The following is a 25,958-nucleotide window of genomic DNA, read 5'->3' on the forward strand; positions in this document are numbered from 1 at the left end:
GGGGGATGGGGAGCTAGAGAGAGAGCTCAGTGGTTAAGAGTACTGGCTACTTTTACAGAGGAACCGGGGGGGGGGGGGCGATTTGAAGTACTCATATGATGGCTCACAACCATCCATAATTCCAGTTCCAAGGGATCTGAAATAGTAAACCTAAAAGCACTATGGAAATGATGTAATACTATTCTTATCACTATAGTAATCTTTAGGTTTTGTTTTGTTTTGCTTGCAGTGCTAGGAATTGAACCTAGGGCCTCCTCATACTGCTGCACAAATACTCTAACCACTGATTTATCTCTAGTCTTCATCCTCAATCTTTTAAATCAAATTTTGTTACCTCTTATTTTTGGCCATACCCATTTTTTTCAGACCTAGTTCAAACCCTGTTTCTAGTGTAAATCATGACCTTCCTAGTCTGAAATAAACACTCTCTGTTGAATTTTGGTAGCCATTTTATTTGTATAGCTCATTTGGTAATTATGAGTCTGAATTGTCTCATTTTGCTTGCTGTCTTTCTTTCATTATCTTAGGATTTTGATATGGTTTTGTGCAGTGGTTCTCAATGTCTGGGTTGTGACCCTTTTGGCAAACCTTTGTCTCCAAAAATATTTATATTGTGATTCATAACAATAGCAAAATTACAATAATGAAGTAGCAATGAAAATAATGTTATGGTTGGGGGTCAGCACATGAAGAACTGTATTAAAGGTTCACAGCATTAGGAAGGTTGAGAACCACTGCTCAAGGGTTTGTTGAAACCAGCAAACATTTATTGAGCACTTATATTGTCCTAACGGTTGAGTAAAGTTTTCATGTATTCCAGTTCTTACATTTGGGCCATGTGATAGTTTAAAGAAGACTTCTGTGGATGTCTGAGTTTTACTAGTGATTCTTCTATATGTAATGTACTGTGACAGTGGTGATTTGTTGATACGTCATTAATGTGCAAATCAAGTTTACACATTATTTTATCTTTAATATTTATCTTTCCTTAAACTGCTAAGCCTCTTCTCAGATCTTTTAGGAAAATCTACCATTCGAAATGCTTGTTGTCATTGTAAGTTGTATATTTGCAGGAACTTATTGAGAACCTTTTGTTGTACTCCTTTACCTTCATGGTGGGAATCAAACCCAGGGACCTGTACATATAGATGAATGCGTACCCCTGAGGTATGATCTCCAGCTCCATTTTGTTTTGAGAATTGGTATCAAAAGAAGAAAATAATAAACTTTTTTTTCTACAATGAATTTGGTTTGAGCTTAAAAGTAGTCATGGTCTAGCATCAGTTGAGGTCCTTTGTTTAAGAAGGATGACCTTCATGTGTAGCCTTGAAGGAATGAGCACTGAGGATGTAGAACGTGTGTAGTAAGAAGGTTTCTCCAGTCCCAACCAGGCCCCAACAGTCCCGTGGCCTGCTTATAAAATAATCACTCAGAAGCTTATATTAATTATAACTGCTTGGCCATTAGCTCAGGCTTATTACCAACTAGCTCTTACACTTAAACTAACCCATAATTCTTATCTATGTTTAGCACATGACTTGGTACCTGTTCTCAGTTCTGCCTTGACATCTAGCTTCCTCTGTGTCTTCCTGGTGACTCCTGACTCAGCCCTTCCTCTTCTCAGAATTCTCCTCCTCTGCTTGCTCCGCCTATACTTCTTGCCTGGCTACTGGCCAATCAGCATTTTATTTATCAACCAATCAGAGCAACAAATATTCACAGCATACAGAACAATATCCCACAGCAAACGTGTCTTGTGAGAATCCTGTTCATTTGATGGATTGTAGTTAATAGTTAGATTTTTTTTTCAAAGAAAGAATGAGAGAGTCTTGCCTTGTAACCCGCAAAGTCAAGTCTTGAGTGCTGAGGTTCCAGATGTGCACTTCCATACCTGACTAAATTAATCTTTAAAGTTGCTTATGTTCTATATAACTAAGAATGCATATATAACTATATTGCTATAAATAATGTTGTTTTTTTAACTTTTACTTATGTGACTATGTGTGCATGAAAGGGGAGGAGAGGGAATGTGTTTTTGTTTTGTTTGTTTGCTTTTGGTGTGTGTGTGCAATTGCAGGTGCCTTTGGAGGCCAGAAGAAGGTGTTGTTACATCCTCTGGAACTGGAATTATAGGTAGTTATGAACTGCTTAACTTGGGTGCTGGGAACTGAACTCAGGTCTTCTTTTTAGGAGTGATATGTGTTCTTAACTGCTGGGCCATCTCTCCAGCCTTCTAAAGCATGTTTCTTTACCAATGTGTTGATGCAGATCCAAGCCTATTTTCAGCTGACCAAATCTCCATGTCATCGTATTGTATGAACTATGTCCACAATCTATCCTGTTGCAACAGTAGATCTAGTTTTAATTTGTGAATATGAAATAATAATTTAGACAATTGAAGAAACCATTTAGTACAGGTTGATGTTTTCACAGTTCTCTGTTTTTTAATATTATCTAACCCATATCTAATTTGACAGCCACATTTTAAAAGTGATTCATCACCTTTGTTGAATCTTGCCAAAGCATCCAACGTAATTTTTACCGAAAAGGCAGCTCTCTTTCAGTTGGTTTTCATACTACTTAATTGAAAACATGCAATGATTGTTATAAGAAGACTTGACAGTTTTAGGGAAGAAATGCAACTGACTTGGATGTTAAACATATAGCTCAAGGGAGCAGTAGTGTGAAGTAAAGCTTGGAGTCATGGCTCAAGTTTGTAATCCCAGCACTGGAGAGGCTGAGGAAGGAAGATCACTGTAAGTTACAGGCTAGCTTGGGCTACAAAGTGAGTTCCAGGGACACCTGGGCTACAGAGTGAGACTCTGGATCAAAAAACAAAGGAGGGTTAAAAACTGTGAAGGTGAGTTAACTTTTAGTGAAAACATAGGTTCTGTTGCTCTCAGCCCATTTTGTAGAGGTTGGTAGGGGATTGGTAGTAGTTAGATCAGGTCTGTTAGACCTGCTGAAGACCAGTATGGCTTGAGTGCACAGTGTAAATTGGTGTTTGTAATGCACTTTATTCGTTTCAAAAGGCCCATTAACCATGAATAACCTGATTAAAAGAATCTTGCCAGAAGGTAACTAGTGTTCAGAACGCCTGGAGAGAATCACTGTGTTCACTTGAAATTTCACTGTGAATCCTTTTCTTCCTCTTCAACCATCCATGCGTTCTTCCTCATTTGGGCATGGGAAACATCTTGCATATTTCTTTATTTTTAGCACTTTTCAGGGAGAGTTCACTAAATCTTTTGCTCTTTCTATGAGTTCTTCCTACATGTAGTTTTTGTACCTAATGTTTCATATGTGGTTGTTCTAGCCCTCCAAAAACTGAGCGAAAGATACTTTTTTTTGATATATGTCAATCTAAGCTTGCTGAGATAGAGCTTTCATTGATGGGCCATAGAAAAACAACTTGTTATTATGAATACATTCAGGCCAGGGCATATTTTGATGTAATTATACTTAATTGAATATGTTCTATTCAATATGTCTAAGATAGTCTGCTGTCTATAAAGTCCTGAGTTGGTTCTTGTCTGTGAGCACATTTATTACTAGTTCAGTGGGACTGTATGAAGAGGAGAGGTTAATTAGAGCCTGGAGGAATCCAAGAGGACTTAATCCAGATAGGACCTGAACTGGGCTGAGAAGAATAATGACAGTTCACTTTGGGGGCTAGCTCCTCAGATCCTTATGCTTTGTGACATTTCATAGCTGCTGTCTCTTTCGACTGTTTTTCCTTTCCATCCACACACTCCTAGTGTTGCTCCTTCCATTCCTAGCTTCCTTCCCCTGTCTTGATTTTTTAAAAATGATATTATTCCTTCTGCTGTTGGTGGAGTACTTTATTGTTCTAACCCAGTGATCTCAATTTGTGGGTCATGACCATCAGAAAATGTATTTCTGATGGTCTTAGGAACTGAGACACTGCTCAGTAGTAGCAAAATTAGTTATGAAGTAACAACAAAAATAACTTTATGGTTGGGGGTCATCACGATATGAAGAACTGTAGTAAAGGGTCACAGCACTAGGAAGGTTGAGAACCACTTGTCTAACCCTAACCTTATGCTTCTGGAATATGCTTTTGTCATTTTTGCACATCACAACTCTTCATCCATAGACCACTTAACAGCATTCTGGTTAAACACATAACATATCTTTGCTGGACTTCAATTTCTGGAAGGCAGGTTACATCCTTGTAGGCCTTAAAATAGCCAGTGTATCATTTTAAGAGTAGGGGCTACATACTGTTTTTCTGATATTTAGCTTTATATCCAAACTTGGCTTATCTTCCAGACTTTCCTTTTTCTGTTCATGTTCATGGTACTAGAGTTTTCTCTTCAAGTCCACATTTGGTTGGCGAGTTTTGCTTTGTCTTCACGATGTATTTTAGCCTTACCATTCTTCCCACCCTCAATCAAACCCAAGGATTTAGTGCATAGTCTAACCGTTCAATAGGTACTAGAAATACAACTAGTTAGATCCAAGCTCTTGTTCTTAGAATAACAGGCAGGGGTGTGGGGAGATGGGAAAGAGAGTGAGATCCACTGAGAATGACTTAACTTTAGCATTTTATTGACTGATTTCTCTATGCTCTGTCATGGACAAGCTATAGTCAGTTGTTTCCCACAGGATGCTTAGCTTTAAAAAGAAGCTTAGAAAACAGTTATGGGTTTCTTTTGTCTGAAGGAGTATTTTCTTCCATGTGTTTTAGCATTGCTGAAATCCAGAAGAGTCCAAATCCTGGCATGTATATCTAATATAGTTTTCAGTTCTCCCTTCAAGAGCTGTTAAATTGATGGTGCTTATAACTAGTGGAAGCTTATAACTGGGGAGCTGTACTATATATCCATGACAAGCATTATGGTAAAAGTATGTATAATAGTGTGCTGGCAAATGTGGTAGCTGTAGCCACCACATATGGCTATTTAAATATAACTTAATTAGACTTTAAATTTAAGTTTAAATTACTTAAAATTAAAAGATTTATTTGCTCAGCTTCACTAGGCACAATTCATGTTGCCAATAGCAACATTTGACTAGTGGTTACCACATTTATTGGTCAATTTAGATAGTAAAGCTTTGCCATTATTAAAGAATATCCTTTCAGAGCAGTGGTCCTCAACCTTCCTAATGCTGCGACCCTTTAATACAATTCCTCGTGTTGTGGTGACCCCCAGCCATAACATTATTTCACTGCTACCTCATAACGGTAATTTTTGCTACTGATATAAATTGTAATGTAAATATCTGATATGTGACCCAAATGGGTGGTGACCCCAGGTTGAGAACCATTGCTTTGGCTAGTGCTGGTCTAGAATGTGGCTCTATACTTGTACCTGGAGGGTTGGAAAATGCATTAGTTCCTTGCTCCCTGGTGTTGTTACTACATGTGTTTCTTCCTTTAAGCTTGAAAGCATCTTTGGCTTTACCATTGCACAGAACAATGTGAAACGGTAGGTACCAGGGAAGGGAAAAAAGATGGAGCAGCAGTGAGTTCAGCTGGAAGGGTGGAAAGCTCCGCATTTCATACCTTTGCCAAATTGGTGTCTTCTTTTCCTTTATTTCTTTTTTTATAGTAGGTTTTTTTCTTGCTTTTTGAAATTATAATATATCAAGGCATCCTTCCCTTCCCTTCTCTTCCTCCATCCCCTCACATGTACCCTCCTTTGTTCAAATTGATGGACTTTTTTTCTTTAACTGCGCGCGCGCGCGCGCACACACACACACACACACACACACACACACACACACACACACACACACACACACCCCTTGCTCTGTCTGTATAATGTTACTTGTGCTTCTTTCCAATTTATTTTGGAGACAGGTCTCTGTGTAGCATGGAATTTCCAATCCTTTTGCCCCGGCTTCCTGAGTGTTGAGATTGCAGGTGTGTGCCACTGTGACTGTCCCAGTATCCTTTTTAACAGGGTTTAATTTCTTTGTTTTTGCAACAAATTTCATTGCATTAAAAGTTTAAGGATTTTCGCATTGGCCTTTACCATTTATGGAGTGGGATTCAAGGAAGCCTATTATGTTAGAAGGTTATGGCTTGATGGGATGTATACCACAGTGAAAAATTTCAAATTAGGTATTTATAAAACTACATGCATTTTCTCAGAGAAGATAGAGCTGGGATTGATAGATGGAAATAATTACACGAACCATTAATTCCCATGGGTTTGTTTCTCATTTGGTGAGTGTGGTTTGTTTGCAAAAATTTGAGGCAATGTTCCTAAATCTTTTTCTTGTTTCTATTGCATAAAACAGCCAGGCGGATCTCTGTGAGTTCGAGGCCAGCCTGGGCTACCAAGTGAGTCCCAGGAAAGGCGCAAAGCTACACAGAGAAACCCTGTCTCGAAAAACCAAAAAAAAAAAAAAAACCAAACAAAAAACAAACAAACAAACAAACAAACAAAAAACAAAAAAAACCCAGTCTGTCCATTCTTCTGCTAGTGATTATCTAGGTAGCTTCTCTCATTTTGCTAGCAAAAGGTGGGCAGATGCTTTCTTATCTATGTTACATACCCAAGAGGGAAGTTGCTAAGCTATAGCACAAGGATTTAATGCCAAACAGTTTTCAAGGTAGCCAGACTAATTTATATTGCTTTCTTTTTGATTCCAAGAGATTAAGGTTTAGTCATGTATGGATTTTTATATCTATTTATTTCCCCACATGTCCCAGACCTGTGGAATCACAAATAAACCTAAAAATAAATGCAGACCTGTTCTGTTGTTTAAATTGCCTTTAAACATTACAAACACCAAGGGCATTCTTTTCTTCCATGGGCAATCTTGATTAATCTCCAAACCATGTGCTCTGGTGAAACTCCTTTCTCTCTTGGTAATTCAGTTGCATTGAACGGTGGGTTCCTATTGCTCTCTGCTATGGGAGTGATAATAGTGTATTTTGCTTTTCATTGATATCAGTGGTAAGTGTTTGGGGACTTAGATGTGAAGTATATAAGAAAGTGAAGAATAAAGGTATTCTGAATTTTTTTTATTAATTAATTTTGTGGTGCTGGGACCAAACTCAGGGCGAGCCTTACATATACTAGGTTTGGTATTTACAAGGTTCTGTCTTATGCATTTCCACATCTAATGATCGATAAGAACAAGTCTCCTAACCTCATAAGCTCATCTAGTCGGGATAGGGGACACATAATGCTTAGAAGAGCAGCAATCATTGTCACTAGAATTACAAGTAAGGTGCCCTGTGTCTTCTGTATCATATCTGATTTGAGTTGCAGAGAGGAGATGGTATCCTGTAAGGCTTCATGTGAGAGGGACAGTATATGAGGTCAGTTTGGAGAGGATTTTAGGTAAGGTTGTATTACATGCTAGGTGAAGGGAACTGTTTGATGGACTCGTGAAATGGAAAGGATGATCTATATCAAATCCTTCTAGAGTGTGTTGTGGTGGTATTGTGTTCCCCAAAATATTGTGCACCCTAACAAACTTATCTGGGGTCAGAGACAGAACAGCCACTAGATACAAAGGCTAGAAAATGGTGGCACTCACACCTTTAATCCTAGCACCCCAGAGGTAGAAATCCCTCTGGATCTCTGTGAGTTCAAGGCCGCATTGGAAACGGCCAGGCATGGTGACACACACCTTTAATCCCAGAAAGCGAGCCTTTAATCTCAGGGAGTGGTGGTAGAAAGCAGAAAGGTATATAAGGCATGAGGACCAGAAACTAGAAGCATTTGGCTGGTTAAGCTTTCAGGCTTCTAGCAGCACAGTTCAGCTGAGAGCCATTCGGATATGAGGACACAGAGGCTTCCAGTCTGAGGAAACAAGATCAGCTGAGAAGTTGGCCAGGTGAGGTTAGCTGTGGCTTGTTCTGTCTCTTTGACCATCCAGCATTTCACCCCAATAACTGGCCCCGGGTTTGATTTTATTAATAAGACTCTCTAAGATTCATGCTCCAGTGCGTGGTCCCAGCTCAGGAGTATCAGCAGCCTCCTGCAAACTTGTTAGAAGTGCAGATTCTTGGTACCCATTGCAAACCTCCTGATCTACAAAATCTGGGTTTTAACAACTCCTTTAACTAATTGTGATAGACTGAAATTTAAGAACCATACCCACTGGTCTGTACTTACCTGGACAGAGAATAGTAAACTGCCCTTTTTAGGAGAGTGGGGATTGATGAAGAGGGATGAACAAAAAAGGGAAAAGCTTTAATGGGATCTGGAGTGTCAGGGTATGAGCATATAGATGTTAGCAAAGGAAAGGACAGCTTGGGAGACATTTTAGAAACAGTAACTGAGACTTGTAGAGTCATAACTGAGGGTTATTAGACTGGGCATGGTAGTGGCACATGCCTATAATCCAGCAATGAGGGAGCTGAGGCAGGGGGATCATGAGGTGAGGCCTGACTGAGCTACAAAATGAGACTATCTCCCAAACCAAACCAAACCAACCAACCAGTCCCCCGAGGAATACTGGAAGTAGTGAAGGTAAGTTAGGGGCACAGGATCCTTGGGACTTGAAAGGAGACCACTGCAAAGGAGCAGCATAGCCCCGATGGGCCAGTCTGGAGGCTGCTGGCTCAGTGTCAGAAACAGGCAACTTTGAACCTTCAAAGCTCAGGCCTTGAACCTGGGTGTTGAGACAGGACTGGGGGACTTGCAGAAGCCACACAGGCAGAGGCTAAGATGTCACATGGTCTAGAAAGTGGGCTATGGAGGGAAAGAATGTTTTCTACAAGTAAAGATACCTACCTACCTCCATGATACAACCTCTATGTAGGAAATGTAGGGACTTGAGAGAAGGTGAAAAGGAAAGCAGAGTTGCCTTAAATCCTACTTTACTGAGATAAGTAAAACATGCTTCTGTTTAAATATTTATGAGTTCACATTTGTTTATTTAAATTCAGTTTGGTGTACATGGAATTATACAGTTCTGCAACCAAAATTTCTTAGACAAGTGATCTTAAACACATGTCAGTGTTCCACACGTGAGAGTATACCCAGGTCAGTGTGTATTTAGAAATTGGTGGATTTTATATTTGAGAGACAGAATGTTTATATAAGCAGCTAATTGGTAAAGATTGCAATTTCATTTGGCGTGATTACAAAACGTCCTGTCTGCATCCATTTTACACGAAATCTGGAGCAACACATTCTGAGATGTACGGTGTGCTAGCTGCTGGGCTGGGGAGAACAACTCCCAACTATAAAGAAAGAAAAGATAAACCGTGTGGCTTTTATTAGAATTTCAGGGTTAGTCTTCTGTCTTATAGAACGAGTGTAATCAGGTGTGGTACAAACACTTAGAATCCCAGCACTAGAGACACAGAGGCGGGAGGAGTGTCCACAGGTTCGAGGCCAGCCTGGTCTGTATAGTGAGTGCCAGACCAGTCAGGGTTTCATAGAGAATCCTTTCTTTCTTTCTTTCTTTCTTTCTTTCTTTCTTTCTTTCTTTCTTTCTTTCTTTCTTTCTTTCTTTCTTTCTTTCTTTCTTTTTCTTTCTCCCTTCTCTCTCTCTCTCTCTCTCTCTCTCTCTCTCTCTCTCTCTCTCTCTCTCTCTCTCTCTCTCTCTCTTTTTTTATGTTTTTGTTTTTCAAGACAAAGTTTCTCTGTGTAACAGCCCTGGCTGTTCCAGAACTCACTCTGTAGACCAGGCTGGCCTCGAACTCAGAGATCACCTGCCTCAACCTCCCTAGTGCTGGGATTAACAGTGTGTGCCACTGTGCCTGGCTGAGAAATCCTTTCTTAAAAGAAAGATGGAAAAACAAAACAAACAAAAACACAACATATACTGGGCATAATACTGTTGACCAAGTTTTAAAATTCTACATTTAAATAGGCAGTTGCTAGTGGGGATTTAAAAAAAAAACAAACAAGCAAAATGTGGAATAGTTTGCACATTTCTTAATTTTGTAAGATTTTTTTTCTTTGATAAAATGTACCATCTTCTGTAACAAGCACCCTCCTTAAGATATATGGCCATTCCTCTGCCTATCCTACTTCACCTTCCTGAAACAATCTTCCTGTCTCAGCCTTCCAGGTGCTGGGATTGATTGCAAGCCTGTACTAGTTTGTGGCCATTCTTCTATATAAGTAAATATAGATTAACACTTATGTGTTTGTTTTTTTGAGACAAGATCTCACTATGTAGCCCAGGCTGGCCCTGGTATTAAACTCACGGATCCTCCTGCCTCTGCCTGTCAAGTACTGAGATTACAGGTATAAGCCACCTTGTCTGACTAAGTCATGATGATGCATTTATTTATATGACATTTATCTAACATACATTAACTGATACTAGGTTGGTTTTTGTTGTTGATTTTTATGAATAGCACTATACTATCAATCTTTGGCTATTTGTCAGATAGTCTCCTGAGGATAAATCTCTGGAAGTACAATTTTTAAAAAATGATTTCAGCCAGGCATGATGGCTCACAGCTTTAATTCCAGCACTTGGAGGCAGAGGCAGGTGTAGCTCTGAGTTCAAGGCCAGCCTGGTCTACAGAGCTAGTTCCAGGACAGCCAGGGCTACACAGAAAAACCCTGTCTTGAAAAACCAAAAAAACAAACAAACAAAACCAGTTTTTTTTCTTTTAGATTTAGAAAATGAATATTTATGCTTTGTATGACTTGAAGGTGGTTTCATTTTGTTTTCCCTTATGGACATGGTTTATTGGAAAGATCTACTCTGCAGTGCCAGCATCCACTTCATGCATGTTCTATTTCTGGCCTTTCCATTCTGTTCTTTCATCTGCTTGTCTCAGTGTACTGCCTCCATGACTGAGCTTTATAATACATCTTGATAACCTAGAGAAAAAGTCCTTTTGCTCTTCTACAAGGGTGCCTGTTTGCTATGACAACTTGCTTCCTGTATACATTTTCAAATTAGCTGTAAATCTCCCTAACAAATTGCTAGTATTGATTGGGATTGTATTGGGTGTGTAGGTCAACTATATTCAAGTTGACCTTCTTTTTGTTGTTGTTTTGTTTTGTTTTTGTTTTTCGAGATAGGGTTTCTCTGTGTAGTTTTAGTGCCTGTCCTAGATCTTGCTCTATAGACCAGGCTGGCCTTGAACTCACAGAAATTCCCCTGGCTCTGCCTCCCAAGTATTGGGACTAAAGGCATGTGCCATCACTGCCTGGCTAATTGACATTCTTAACAATGATAAACTTTAGCATAGAAAATCTTTCATTTTTTTTAAGTCTCCTTTAATTTTTGAAAGTAGTTCTGTGGGCCTCTCTAGCACTTTGCTTCTTCCTATTCTCATGTGGTCTTCATTTACCATGGTCTCCTATTCCTTGTTCTCCCTCTCTGTTGTTGATATGTAGAACTGAATTGTATTGCAAAATAAAAATAAAAAAGTATTGTATTCATTTTATTATTTAACTTTATTTACTTAATTTTAAAATTTTATTTATTTTAAATTTAAAAAATGTGTGAGTGTTTTACCTGGATGTATGTCCTGTGTATTCCACTTATGTGCTTCTTGTCCACGGATGCCAGGAGTCAGATCCTCTGGAACCAGAGTTACAGAAAGTGGTGAGCTGCCATGTGGGTTTTGGGAATTGAACCTGGGTCCTCTGGAAGAGCAGTCAGTGTTCTTAATCACTTAGTCATCTCTCTAGCCCCTTGTTTATTTTGTGTGTATGTATGACGGTATGCCTGTGGTCAGAGGACAACTTGTAGGAATCCTCTCCTTCTACCATATAGGTCCTAGGGATCAAACTCAGATTTTCTGGCCTGGAGGCAAGTGTCTTTACCCAATGAACTATCTCTCTGCCCCCCACATTTCATTTTAAGACAGAGCCTTGCTATGTATTCCTGGCTGGCCTGGTACTATGCAGCTGTCCTTATGCTTCAGCTTGGATTACAGGCATGTGCCCACCATGCATGATGCATTTTAGTCTTAAAAAATCAGTTGATTTTTTTTTACAGTTTTATGCTTGTATATGATGAATTTTAATCTTTTTCACAGGTAGCCCAGGCTGGCCTTGAACTTTCTGTGTGGCTAAGAATGACATTGAACTTCTAATTAGCCTGCCTTCACCTCTTGAGTCCTTGGATTACAAATGTGTATCACCTTGTCCACTTAAAATTCTATTTTATAATGTTATCACTGGCAAATAGAAATTAATACTAATTTATGTGTCCCTTATGTTGATAACATTCATTTTCCCCCTAATTTGTAAGCTAGTTTTTATTTTTTATCTGTGTAATTTGTGAGTAATGATAGTTTGTTTTTCTCCACAGTTTGTATCTTTTATTTTCCTTCAAGGTATTATTATAGAGGAAGGGAAATTTTTTTCTTCTAATAAAAATGTACCCACTTCATATCCTTTTCCTTTGCAAAATGCAGAAATTAAATAAATTAAGGTAAGAAAAATGTCAGTAATATTATGCCGGTACCAACCCCAAAAGGCATCATGTTGTGGCTGTCACTTTCTTGGGACTCTTCAGCTATTTTAACAGATCTAAGCATCAGGCAATGGAGTAGACTCCCAGTGAAGCCAGTGCCAGCCTGGGCTAAGCCACCCTTGACCTTGCTCTATAGTCCCATGGTGAGCTGCACAACCAGAGGACACTGTCATCTCTTGAGATCACAGGTATTGGTTTTGTTTTGTTTTTTTGAGTGAAGCTCTTGGCTATGTCTACATAACCGTGCACACTGGCCTGAGACTTCCTTTGTGGCCCTAACTGGCATTTCACATGGGATTCTTGTGCTGAATTCACCCTCCTGAGTGCTGGGATTCTAGGCCCATGTTACCATGCTCAGCTCTGTAGCTTTTTTCTTCATTCCCTGCCCTCACGTTTTGCCCAGCTTTTTGCGTGTCTAAATTACCTAGTTAGCATTATTAGAAACTGAAATTCTTTCTGAATGAAAAATTAAAACTGTGTTCTATTTTCATTTCTGAATTATCGTTGACTAGAAACCCAATTCTTTAGGGACCTCAACAGCCATGAGACTCAGTTAAAGCTCATGATGCCACAAATGTTAACAATAATGCCACAAATATTCCTAAAGGCCATTTAAACAAATCACGTAAAATATTTTTAATGTTTAAAATTTCATTTTGAGAGCACTATGAAGGTAAAGGAATTATAGATAAAAGGGTTGCTAGTAGTTACAAAACTTCTTCCAAATAATGGAGTCACTAGTAAAGCCAGAGGGCATCTCTAGTGAATTCTTTCTTAGTCATTATTCTTAATAGTCTCCCACAGGAGGTATCCCAGAGAGGTTTCCATATTTGCAGGAGACATTGCTTTGATCTTGCAATGCTTCATGGTGCCAATAGAGATAGGAACTGCAGGAACTCTAGAAACTGCGTAGGGAGAGAAGTAGCATATGTGTGTCAGTGTGGGCAATGTCAGGTAGTGTTTGCAGAGGAAAATTCCAAGTTGGCTAGTAATTTGTTTAGTTTACATCTGAGGGATCAAGCGTTACTATAGGTTGTCCTCTGGCAATGTCATACTGGTGAGCAAAAGAAGTCTGTGGCCATTGTGGCCTGCCATAGTCAAGTCAATGGAGCATGCTATGGTGCCTCATAACTGTCAACCTGTACTTGGAAGGATGCAGGAGGACTGCTACGAGTTCCACACAAGCCTGGGCTAAATAGTGAGTTACAGGCCAGCCAGGGATGACAGAGTGAGACACTATCTAAAAATGCCACAGTAGAGAAAAATCAAGAAGCAGATGGGAACTGAAGGCAGATTATTGCTGTAGGGTCATCTCCATGGGAAGAGTTCCTGGCCATCATGATTGTGGCCTTTCAACAAAAATATAATGCAAGTATATAGATGGGGTAGCAAATTACAGCTCATGAGACTAATGAGCTATGTATCGCACTAAAAAGTGCTTATATGATAGTTTTATTTTTTGGTTATATGACGCATTTGATGAGTAAGGCCTCCATTGACTATTTGGGGGGTTATAAGAGTGGGCAAGCAAAAACTAACTGTAGTTTTGCGGAAGGACAATAATATTTCTTCCCCTTTCCTTTTTTCTTTTGCAGCCCTTTCCACGTGATATGTGTTTGATGAATGTCAGTGGTATGTGTGACTCATCATTAAGACTTCAGAAGACTTCTAGAAACTCTTAAATGTTACTCAGATGAGCTCAGTTTTCAAAAAAAAGTTTATCTTTGACCAAACTAGCTAGTTAAGTAATTTTATTCCTCTAAATTAAAATATTTTAATAACAAGTTTAGAGTAAAATGTTATTCTAATTTTAGAGCATGATGTATTTGAATTCAATTTGCAGATTTCAAGTTTGAAGAAAATAGTGATGGCTGTAATTATAATCAGCAGATGAATGGGATGTGAGACCTGTCTAAGTAAAAAAAAAGTATGACCTTAAATTAATTAAGAATGTTCTGAATGTTCTTCAGACTGTGCTGATGTTTTAACTAGAAATTTCCTTCACAGGAAATATAAAGTGAATCTATGCAATACTAAACTGAGGGATTCTAAAGGAAGCCACGTGGAGTAAACTCCTTTTTGTTTTCCCAGGAGTATCTTACTGGATCATTTTTTTTTCTTTTTTTTTTTTTTTGGTTTTTTTCGAGGCAGGGTTTCGCTGTGTAGCTTTGCGCCTTTCCTGGAACTCACTTGGTAGTCCAGGCTGGCCTCGAACTCACAGAGATCCGCCTGCCTCTGCCTCCCGAGTGCTGGGATTAAAGGCGTGCGCCACCACCGCCCGGCTTACTGGATCATTTTATTAGTTGTGTGTGCCTTTCTTGAGTTGTGAATGTATGCAGTGAGCTAAAGGAATCCTCTCTGCCCCAAACATACATTTTCTGCTGTCTTAGAGGAAGGGATCTGGAAATGGGACTTCAGAAAGCACAGCTGCTTATACAGTTTATACATGTTTCTATAGAATAACACCATCTTCCAAAATTGTTTCTTCTCAGCTTCTCTATATAGAGCAATTTCAAATAGATCTTAGGATGATTTCCTTTAAATAAAGAACTAAAAATTCTTCTGCTTGTTTGTTAGCATGAATATCTCCCAATCACCCTCTCCTCTACCCTGAATACATATTTTATAGGCAGGGTTTATAATATACAATAAATTTTCTCAATTACAAGTAGTATGTCAGAGATCAGTACCTAAATCTGGTATTTACTAATTGTTCTTAGTCATGGCAGAATGTCTTTTTAATTTTGAATTTTATGTTCTTGAATGTGGTAGGCTAACTATAGGATGCCTAGTGTTATAGTTGTGGAAGAAATAGTTGGTAATTTTAATTTAATATGTTTATGAAAATGTATTAGGCAGTTATGATTGTTAAGATCCAAATAGAGGGGACTGGAGAGAGCATTGCTGTTCTTGTTGAGGACCAGGGTTCAGTTCCCAGTCCCCAAATGGTGGCTCACAGCCATCCCTAACTTTGGTTACTGGGGATCCAGTGGTTTCTTCTGACCTTGGGCACTAGCATACATGTGGGGATATATACACACAGGCAAAACATTCATAAAATAAAATAAGTAAATCTAAAAGAATCCAAATAGACCTTGAGGGAGCTTTAGAAAAGTTGACTTAAAAGTTAAGGCTGTGGAGGTGGCTCAGTGCATAAAGCACTTGCCGCAGAAACATGAGGATTGGAGTTCGAATCCCAAGAACCTATCTAAAAAGTAAGGCAGGTGTGGCAGCCACCTACAATTCCAGAACTCAGGAGTCAGAGACAGGGTCCCTGGAGCAAACTGGCTAGCTAAACTGACTCTTATTGGCCAACTCTGAGTTCAGTTGAGAAACCCTGCCTTAATAAATAATTATCCAACAAGACACTTCAGGTCAGCTTTAGGCCTCTAGAGACAGGTACTCACATGTGCACCTTCACATATCTTTGCATCCACACACATACATTTGGCTATGCATATGACACACATATACACATGCAAACCACACACACAAACAGAGAGAGAGAGAGAGAGAGAGAGAGAGAGAGAGAGAGGGAGGGAGGGAGGGAGGGAGGGAGGGAGGGAGGGAGGGGAGGGAGAGAGAGAGAGAGAGAGAGAGAGAGAGAGAGAGAGAGAGAGAGAGAGAGAGAGAGAGAGAGAGAGAGAGAGGATGAATTAGTGATCCAGATATTTCAGTGTCTGGTTCAGTATTTAGTTGGTTAATACAGACTCATATCTTTTGGAGAAAGTATTTCTCATGGATTCATGTTTTGCTGGCCTTGGACTCATGATCTTTCTGTCTCAGCTTTCTGAGTACTTTTGGGATTATAGGCATGTGCCACCAAGCTCAACTGCATTTTTATAGTTTTATAGTTAGAATTCTTTTTTTTTTCAAGACAGGGTTTCTCTGTGTTGTTTTGTGCCTTTCCTGGAACTCACTCTGTAGCCCAGGCCGGCCTGGAACTCTCAGAAATCCGCCTGGCTCTGCCTCCCAGTGCTGGGATTAAAGGCGTGCACCACCACCCGCCTGGCTATAGTTAGAATTCTTAAGCTCACTTTAAAGAACACTTATTTAAAACTATCAATTTTTAATCCATTTCTTTTATCAAGTCTTGAAAAGAAAAAATTGGTTCAAATAGCACCTAAAAACTGAAAGGTTAACACATTATTCTTGTTAAAACCACTTAGAATAAATATGGTTAGATTATATGATAGGTATTTTTTTTATTATTTTAATTTATTTTGCAATACAATTCAGTTCTACATATCAGCCACGGATTCCCTTGTTCTCTCCCCTCCCGTCCCCCTCACCTTCCCCCCAACCCACCCCCAAATGGAAACACATGAACTATGAACCAATGGCTGAGGGGTCCCCACTGGATCAGGCCCTCCGAATGGGTGAGACAGTTGATTGGCTTGATCTGTTTGGGAGGCATCCAGGCAGTGGGACCAGATCTTGTGCTCATTGCATGAGTTGGCTGTTTGAAACCTGGGGCCTATGCAGGATTGTTTGGCTCGGCCTGGGAGGAGGGGACTAGACCTACCTGGACTGAGTCTACCAGGTTGACCTCAGTCTGTGGGGAAGGGTTTGCTATGATAGGTATTTTTAATGTGGGGAAGTAATTAAAGATAAAAATAAAGGAGCAGGGCTGGCCGGATGGCTCAGTGGGTAAAGGTGCTTGCCACCAAGCCTGGTGACCTGAGTTTAAGCCCTAGAACCCACATAATGGAAGGAGTGAAATGACCCCTGCCAGTGTTCTCTGACTTCCACATGTGTACCCCTTACACACTCACTCACTCACACAAGGAAATAAATGTTAGAAAAGAAGTAGATGGATGAAGGGAAACTAGTTATTTCTGGAAAAAGTCAGATTAGCTGTAACAGAAGGGGGCTTTCAGTGTGTAAATTCATTCTGTCAGTATGGCTGGATTACAGATTAATTGCTTAATATTGAAAATATGGGGATTTAATCAGATAATGGAACCACTGTGAGCATTGTGGGAGAAGGCTATTTATTACTGTAATCTGCCTTTATTATTGTTATTACTATTATAGATAGGGTTAGATTGGGAATATGTGAGAAACAAACAGTAGTCACTAATAGATCCTCTAATAGCATGGGTGAAGGTTGATAAATGACGGTTTACTCAGAAAATTTTTAGAAACTAAATACGTACAGCCACGAAAGTGCTATTGCAATGTGTCTTTTTACAGAGATGTCTGTGGGAGGTATTGCCTCTCTGAGTCCACAGCCCACAGCCAAGCATATGTTGTTAGGACCTTGGCTCCTGTTGGTTGGCTCAGAGGAAGGGCTGGGTACAGAGGGGACAAGAGGGAAATCAGGAGGATATGGAAGATGCCATGTACCTCTACATTTGATTTTTCTGGTTAATGATGAAGGCTTTCCAAGACTGGTTATCTGTATCTCCATGTACATCATATAGGGAAGGCAATTTGAGGAAATAATTGCCAGTTTGACAAGCCTCTCCATAAAATGATCCAGTATATTGAGCTTCTTATTTTGAGCATATCTTTTAGTTTCCTCTCATCAATGGATGGAAATGGTTTCCATTTCTGACTCCAGGGTGTATACCTCAGTGGCAGCTGGAACACTTGACAAGCATGGACTAGGCCCTGAGTTATATCCCCAGCAACAAGCAAAAACAAAAAACAAAAAACAAACTTATTTTCTTATGTTCTTATGGTATTTATTGGGAAAATTTCCATAAGCTGTCATCATCACTGGAGAACTGAAAATGCTGTATTTTGGATGTCTTTTCTTTTCTTTTTTGAATCAATATCAGTTTTTCCTAATGCACTTCACTATGTAATTTAACTCCATTTTATGTACTGATTTTTCCCCTCATTGTCGTTGAAGCTTTACAATGTCCACATAGGTAATAACATTCTAATTTTGGAGAGAAATCAGATAGAAAATTAAATATGATTAACTTTGAATAGTCTTTGGTGGATTTGGGGTTAAAAATAACAAAGCAATCCTTCTGGAATGCTAAACATTATAAGTTATGAATAAAAGGAGATGGCCTTTTGCAAAAGATTTTAATTTGAGGACATTGAGGCTCTTTGAATTACAGAAGCTCATAATTTTTTTCAGCTGTGTTTATAGATTCAGCCAGCAAAATTAAGTAGTTGCCTGTTCTTGGACGCTCACAAGATGGCTCATGTTCTGGGTTGGCCTTCTGTCTTCTCCAGCGTGAATATAATATCCATTCCTACTAATGTTTTAAATGGATGGCTTATAGAGGAGTGGGGTAAGAGTATGATAAAATAGAAAGTTCTGAAATAATTGGCATTGATTCCCTTCCTGCAGTCCATAATGGGTAAATTTATTTCCTTTTCATTTAATCCCTTACCCCCACCCTACACAGAGAATCCTTTCTAGTTTTGTTAAAGAATGTTTGTTGATACTGACTGAAATATTTTAGAGTTACATCTTAGACGTGGTTTTAGACTATTTGGTGTATTTAAAGTTTCTTCCAGAATCTGTTTGCTTTTAGTATAGTAATTGGCAAGCAGACATTTGTCATCCAGGTAAAAAATTACATTTCCTGGTCTACTCTGCAGGCAGGTGCAGGTACAGGAGTAAGTCTTGGCTAGTAGGATATGAATAGAAATGTGGGGGGCATCTTCTCTGCTTCCCCCTAACTGGAAAGGAGTTTAGCTCTCCCTGCATACCACTTCTTTTTTCTGTGACTAGGATGCAGACAAAATGGTGAAAGCTCTTTTTTTGGACTGTTAGATGGAAAACTCAGGAACTGCTTCCCCAGATATTTACATGAAAGAGATACTGATAGCCTCTAACATATTTAGCAAGGTGTGGTGGCACATGCCTGTAATCCCAGCAGTATGCTTGAGCAGGAGGATTGCTGCCAATTTGAGGCCAGCCTGGACCACTACTGTCTTAGTTTCGTTCCTGTTATTGTGACAAATACCCCGACAAAAAAGCAACTTAAGGAAGACAGGATTTGTTTTAGCTTACAGTTCCAGAGAGGTACAGTCCCTATGGTGAAGAAAGGCATCAGGCACATGCATCAGCTCGTCACACTGCATGAGGAAACAGATGAATGCATGCTAGTGTTCAGCTGGCTTTATTTTCTACCATCTAGGATCCCCTCCCTACCCAGGAATAGTCTTGCCCACAGTTAAGATGGGTCTTCCCAGAGCAATCAAGACAATCCTCATGGACAGGTTGACAGGCCCATCCCTCAGGTTGACAGTTAACACTGACCATCACAGCTGTATAGTGATCTACAGTGTAAGACTCACTCCTAAAAACAAAACAAAACAACCCCTCTCAAATATCATATACTTCATAGTATGATTAGACATTGGCTGAAAGAATAGAAATTGGCTCAGATAACTTAAGGACAATGAGATTTTTGTACTAACCCAGTTTATCATCTGAAACCAATTCAGAAAACAGATCGGCACCTCTTTTGCCTACCTTTAAGGTTTACCCCCTCCCCAGGTAATTTTCAAATTTCTAACTCAACTAGTTGCAGGTATTTGGTTATTACTGCCTCAAAATAGCCCCCCACTTAAAGCCCCACATCTGCTGGACCTTCTAATGAACTCTCAAGGTAATTACTGTCTTGGTCTAGGCCAGTGATTCTCACCCTTCGTAATGCTGTGACCCTTTAATACAGTTCCTCATGTTGTGGTGACCCCCAACTATAACATTATTTCATTGCTACTTCATAACTTTAATTTTGCTGCTGTTATGAATCGTAATGTAAATATCTGATATGCAACCCCCAAAGGGGTCGTAACCCACATGGGCAAGGGGATCAGGGGTTCACATCATTAGCTACAACATAGCAAATCTAGGCTGACCTACATTCTGTCTCCAAAAAAGTCAGTTAAGAAAAGGTAAACACTTGAAGTATTTCAGGAGGCCTCTTAGTGTGTGTTAGGTTGTAAACCCTAAAGTAAAATCTAACATTACTCAGAGCATAAAAGAGTGTCATATAAATCTATAAATCATAATATATACTATGCAATTTGAAAAATATAAGTTCTATTATTTGCTAAGACAGAAAAGACAATGATCCAAACCGGATTAGTAGTTTATTTCTTTCATAGTACTTATCTCATTATATAATATAGTTATGTTCTATTTGATACCTTAATATGAAATAATTTGGATAGAGTTGCAATAAAGTATGCTTCCATATCAAATTTGTTGTCTGAATTTTGGAATATTATTTGGCCTGTGGCTATATAGTACATATTGTCTAGGATTAAGGTTGCTTATTTGGAAGTGTAGTTATTATGAAAATGAACATTATTCATTTTGCTAGAAAATTTTCTTTTAAAATGCAACTCAAAATGGAGTTAATATGATTGGTGGTTTTAGATGTTTTCATGATAAAAAAATATACAGCACATAGTACATATAGGCCCCGTTTTTGTATGTATATGATATATGTACATGCATGTGCTCCTGAATGTATATAGAGAGGTTAGAGAACAACTTCATGTGTCCATCCTTACTTTCCACCTTATTTGAGAGGAGGGCCTGCTGATTATTACCGTATATGCCAGGCTAGCTGGCCCCCAAGCTTCAGTGTATCTTCTGTTCTAGTCTTCCATCTTTTAGTAAGGTAGCTGGGATTCCAGATAGCTTGTTCTGTTGTGTCTGGCTTTTTTTTTTTTTTTTTTTTTTTTTTTTTGGTACTTAATTCCATGTTTATTCTGATAAAACCACAATGACCTTTAGGAAACTAATGATTGTCAGCAGAGAAAATGCCCTGTAAGTACATTTGTGCAGAGACTCTATGTTAAACATTATATTCAATGAAATTAGCAGACGGTAAGCAGCAGCAATGAAGGACAAGCCTTCTGAAATTCTTAGGAAGGCATGTTTTTCTACTCTCTATACCTGTATCTTTTTTTTTTTTTTTTGGATTTATAGTTTTTTTTTTTTTTATTAATTTATTTTGCAATACAATTCAGTTCTACATATCAGCCACGGATTCCCTTGTTCTCCCCCCTCCCGTCCCCCTCACCTTCCCCCCAACCCCCCCCCCCCCATTCCCATCTCCTCCAGGGCAAAGCCTTCCCCACAGACTGAGGTCAACCTGGTAGACTCAGTCCAGGTAGGTATGTACTCACTCATAGCAAGATACTAGACATGAAACAAGGATGACTTGTCTGCTACTCACATCACCAGGGAGGCTACCTGGAAAACAGGACCCCAAGAAGGACACGGGGATCGCCCAATGACGGAGAAATGGAATGAGATCTACATGAACAGCCTGGACATGAGTGGCGGTGTCTGGCTTTTTATGTGGATTCAGGGAATCTGAACTTAGGTCAGCAGGCTTATGCAGTAAGCACTTTACCCACTGAGTAGTTATCGTTTTGCTTCTCTTCCTTTCTTCCTTTCTTTGAGTTGCTATCTGTTGTCATTTCCTTATTACAATGCAGCTTTGCTCCTCTCCACCTCCTTTATGCTTTAGTAGCCTTTAAAGAAGTATGGGGACTCAACATTATAGTCTTGTGACACTTGCTTCCAGCATCAAATTTCCTTTCATATTTTTTGTATGTTATGTCTTCTATGAATTATCTCAAGTTTTAGGCAGGAAAATACATTTATTTTGCCTTTATGCCTGGAACAGTTGACAGGTTTCTCTTTCTGTCAGTATTTTGAGTGGTGACTGTGTCACCTTGCTGTCACCCTGCTGTCTCCTTTTCATTCCTCTCTCTTTCATTTCCTTCCTCCCTTCTTTGACATGGTCTTGCTGTGTGGCCCCAGATGACTTGGAACTTCTTATATAGACCAGGTTGGCCTTAAACATGGGGTGATTCCCCTGCTTTCAGCATCCTGGAGTGCTAGGACTCGACATGTACTACCAAGTCTTTATTTCTAATATTTCTAACCAGAAATGAGCTCGTAACCTTGCTGAGCATACCTTGTATGTTACTAGTTGCTTTTCCTTTTATCATGTTCTGTTTTTCAGTACTTCAAGTATGTGCCTTGGGGTGGATCTCATATCCCATTTGAAGTTTGTTGAGGCTCTTAGATGTTGTCTTAGTCACTGTTCTATTGCTGTGAAGAGAGACCATGGCACTCATGCTCTGGTGCAGTAGCTGGCATGGCTAGAGTGTTTAAACAAATATCTAAGATTTTTGTAACATGGCCAGAATAATGCTTAAAACAAATATCTGGGATTTTTGCGGTCCAGTGAAGTTGACACATACAATTGACTAACAGAGTATGCTCAAAGATAGCCCATATTTTCTGAGGTTTGCTTATTTTTCGTCCTTATTTCATCCTTATCCATAGGCAGAGAGGCAGAAAGGAGGGAGGGAAGGAGGGAGGGAGGGAGGGAGGGAGGGAGGGAGGGGGAGAGAGAGGAGAGAAGAAAGAAGGAGAGAGAGGAAACTGGGCCTGGCATGGGCTTTTGAAAACTCAAAGCCAACCCCCAGTAACACTATTCCAACAAGGCCACACCTCCTAATCCTGAAATAGTGCCACTCCCTGGTGACTAAGCATTCAAATATATGAGCCTATGGGGACCATTCTTATTCAAACCACCAAAGGTGTGTAGGCAAATATTAAATTTTGTTAAATTTGGGAAATTCTCAATCTCCTTTCTTCAATATATTTTTTCTGTTTATTTCTTCTGGCATCACATACATATATATGTTATATGTATCAGTTTAGTCTTTATAGAGAAAAAGAGCCACTAGGGTATGTATGGGTGGTAGTATACCTTTTAAAAGAAGGAATTAAATATGTGATTTTGGAAGCCTAGCAGTCTCAAGATCTATAGTATGAAAGACCAAAAACCAGGCTAGCTAATGATATTAAAGTTCATTTTAGTCTAAAATTAGAAGACCCGTGTTCCTTGATACTTGATGATCCAACTGTCAGAATTCTTTCTTACCTAATTAGCCTTCTATTCTATTTAGGCCTTCAATAGACTAAATAAGATGTGCCCATGTTTGGGAATGCAGTCTGCTTTCTAAATAAATGTGTGTGTGTGTACATATATATATACATATATGTGTGTACATATTATATACATACTGAACATATATATTAATCTCCTCCAGAAAATCTTCACTGATATGGCCAGAATAGTGTTTAAACAAATATCTGGGATTTTGTGGTCCAGTGAAGTTGACACATACAATGGACTAATGCAGTGGAATTCAAGATAGCCCATGTTTTTCTGAGGTCTGCTCATTTTCCTTCATTCTGTTTTCTTCTTCAGATTGCATAATCTTTGTCAGTACGGTTTCCAAGTTCACTGATTCTTCTACCAGCTAAAATATGTGGAGCGTTATCTTTAGTGAGTTTTTAAAATAGTTAAGTCCAAAATTTAGGATAGTTTTCAGTTTAAAGAAATATAGCAAAGTAGTGGAGTTCCCATACACTTCTCAACCATTACCATCTTACATTATGTATTAATTGCAATTTATAAACCATTATTGGCAGTAATTATTGATGTTGCTAATAAAGTTTCCAGACTTCATTCAGACCTCCTCATTTGTAATGTGACCTGAGAATTCAGGAGAGGTGATAGTCAAATCCCATTAAGAAAAAAAATTGCTAACATTTGTATAAAACTCAACCTCTCTGTCTATTAAAGGAACACATTGGAATTCCTTTCTGATTTTTTAATTTACACTTATATATTTATTTTGTGTATGTGTGGGCACGTGTGTATATGGAAATCAGAGGACAACATCTGGAAATTGATTCTCCTCTTTCAGCAGGTGGGTTCCAGAGATTGAACTTCATTTGTCAGTGTGGAAGCAAGAAATGCCTTTACCTGCTGAGTCATCTCGCCATCCTTCCTGTTGCATACACTGGATGGTGCCCAGTTCATAAATAACTAATAATTAAGTGACAATGAAGTAATAAGAGTAAATTATAACTTCTCTGCTCTGTACAATTAGAAATTGTTCTCTCAAAACCTGATTTCTTTCTTTATTAAGTTTCTTAAGTTTTATTAATTCCAGTGGTTACAAAAAAGGGCAAAAGGCTATAAATTCTTACCCTTGGCTCTTACAGGGTTTTCTTCATATACTTATTTAAATGTTTATTTTTTATCTACATATCTATTTCCCTTAGGCAAATTATAATTTCCTAAAATGTAGATATCATACCCCAGAGCTTAGTCCATACATATAAAATAGGCACTAAATTAAAAGAAATACACCACAAAATATTAAGAAATATATTAAAAATTTCCAAGGTTTTGTCATAGGGTAGATAGATCTTAGTTTTATTATCTTTCTTACCAAAACTCTCTGAAGTGCTCATAAAATTCCATTTCATCTCTTTTGTGCCTGCTAACTGAAGAAATTAATAACAGCCCATATTTATGAAAGAATGATAAAATCAAAGAAAAGTAACAGGCTTGGAATAAGCTACTTTAACAATTTGTAAATAAGAATTGACCATGCATGTTTATAATAACTAACTGGTAGGGAATAAATTTGTAAATAATATTACTCTCTATGTAGATCATCCATAATACATTTTACAGTTGCACAAATTTAATTATTTGTGATTTTAATTCCATGCAGAAAATATTGTAAAGCCCTTTGAAATACCAACCATCTCTTTCCTGTTCAGGGACTCACAGAATCTGAAAGCTGGAACAAATCCTATACATTCCTTCCAACAATGAGGAAAGAGAGTTCACATGCCAGTCTTATAGTCAGCTTTTGAGAGTGTACTTCATAGCAGAGTAGATGAAGCACAGCACAGCTTCCAGATGACTGTGGAGCCTGTGTCTCATCATGGCATCATCATTTTTCTCAAAATAACTCCTACTTTACTTAACCATAGACGCAAGAGTCTGTCCCTTAAAAGACCCACACACATTCCAAATGTAAATACTATCTTAGCTGCTGTTTCAGTTAGTCAGGTTAGCATAGCCTAATAATTTTAAATACCACAAGTGACTCTTCAGTTTCCTCATGTTGATATGTCGCCCATGGAGGATGAAACATCGTTATTTCAACAATTGAAGACGTATTAAGATGATGAACAGTCAGTCCCCACGCATTGCTTGTTGGCTCAAACTCTTCCTAACAGGACTCCTCTTTCTATTCTTCAGAGAGTACTGACAAATTTTAGTACCATCCTTCACCAATTATGTGACCAAAACCAAGTCTTTTTTTTTTACCTCTTTCAGCCTGTTTTTTCATTCACTAAGAGGCAATAATAGTATCTGTACATAGGCTAATAAGGAAGATTGAGGTTATATACATAAAACCTCTGATGCATGGTAGCCATATAAAAAAGCACAGTTGTTAGCATTAATTGGCTACAGTAAATGACAGAAATAAAGCAAACATTTCCATAAAGTGGGATTTATCATCTTTTGGTTTTTGGGAACAGGGTTTCTCTGTGTAGCTCTGGCTGTCCTGGAGCTCGCTCTGTAGACCAGGCTGTTCTTGAACTCACAGAGATCCACCTGCCTCTGCCTCCCCAGTGCTGGGATTAAAGGCGTGCACCACTACCTCCTGGCTGGATGTATCTCTTAATTAGAACTTTGCACTTAAAGGAGTTTCCCAAATAACACAAATAATTTATTTCAAGACCC

The 25,958-nt window shown here is 38.8% G+C and overlaps 1 protein-coding gene across 3 annotated transcripts in view; it reads left to right on the top strand.

Annotated features, from left to right (window-relative positions):
* LOC128100726 (cyclin-dependent kinase-like 5) overlaps positions 1 to 25,958 on the top strand; it is a 185,249-nt gene that overhangs the window by 24,069 nt on the left and 135,222 nt on the right. The window lies entirely within an intron of this gene.

This window comes from Peromyscus californicus, unplaced genomic scaffold (assembly GCF_007827085.1).
Source record: "Peromyscus californicus insignis strain IS unplaced genomic scaffold, ASM782708v3 Scaffold_10__1_contigs__length_136768540, whole genome shotgun sequence".
Classification (NCBI taxonomy): Eukaryota; Metazoa; Chordata; class Mammalia; order Rodentia; family Cricetidae; genus Peromyscus; species Peromyscus californicus.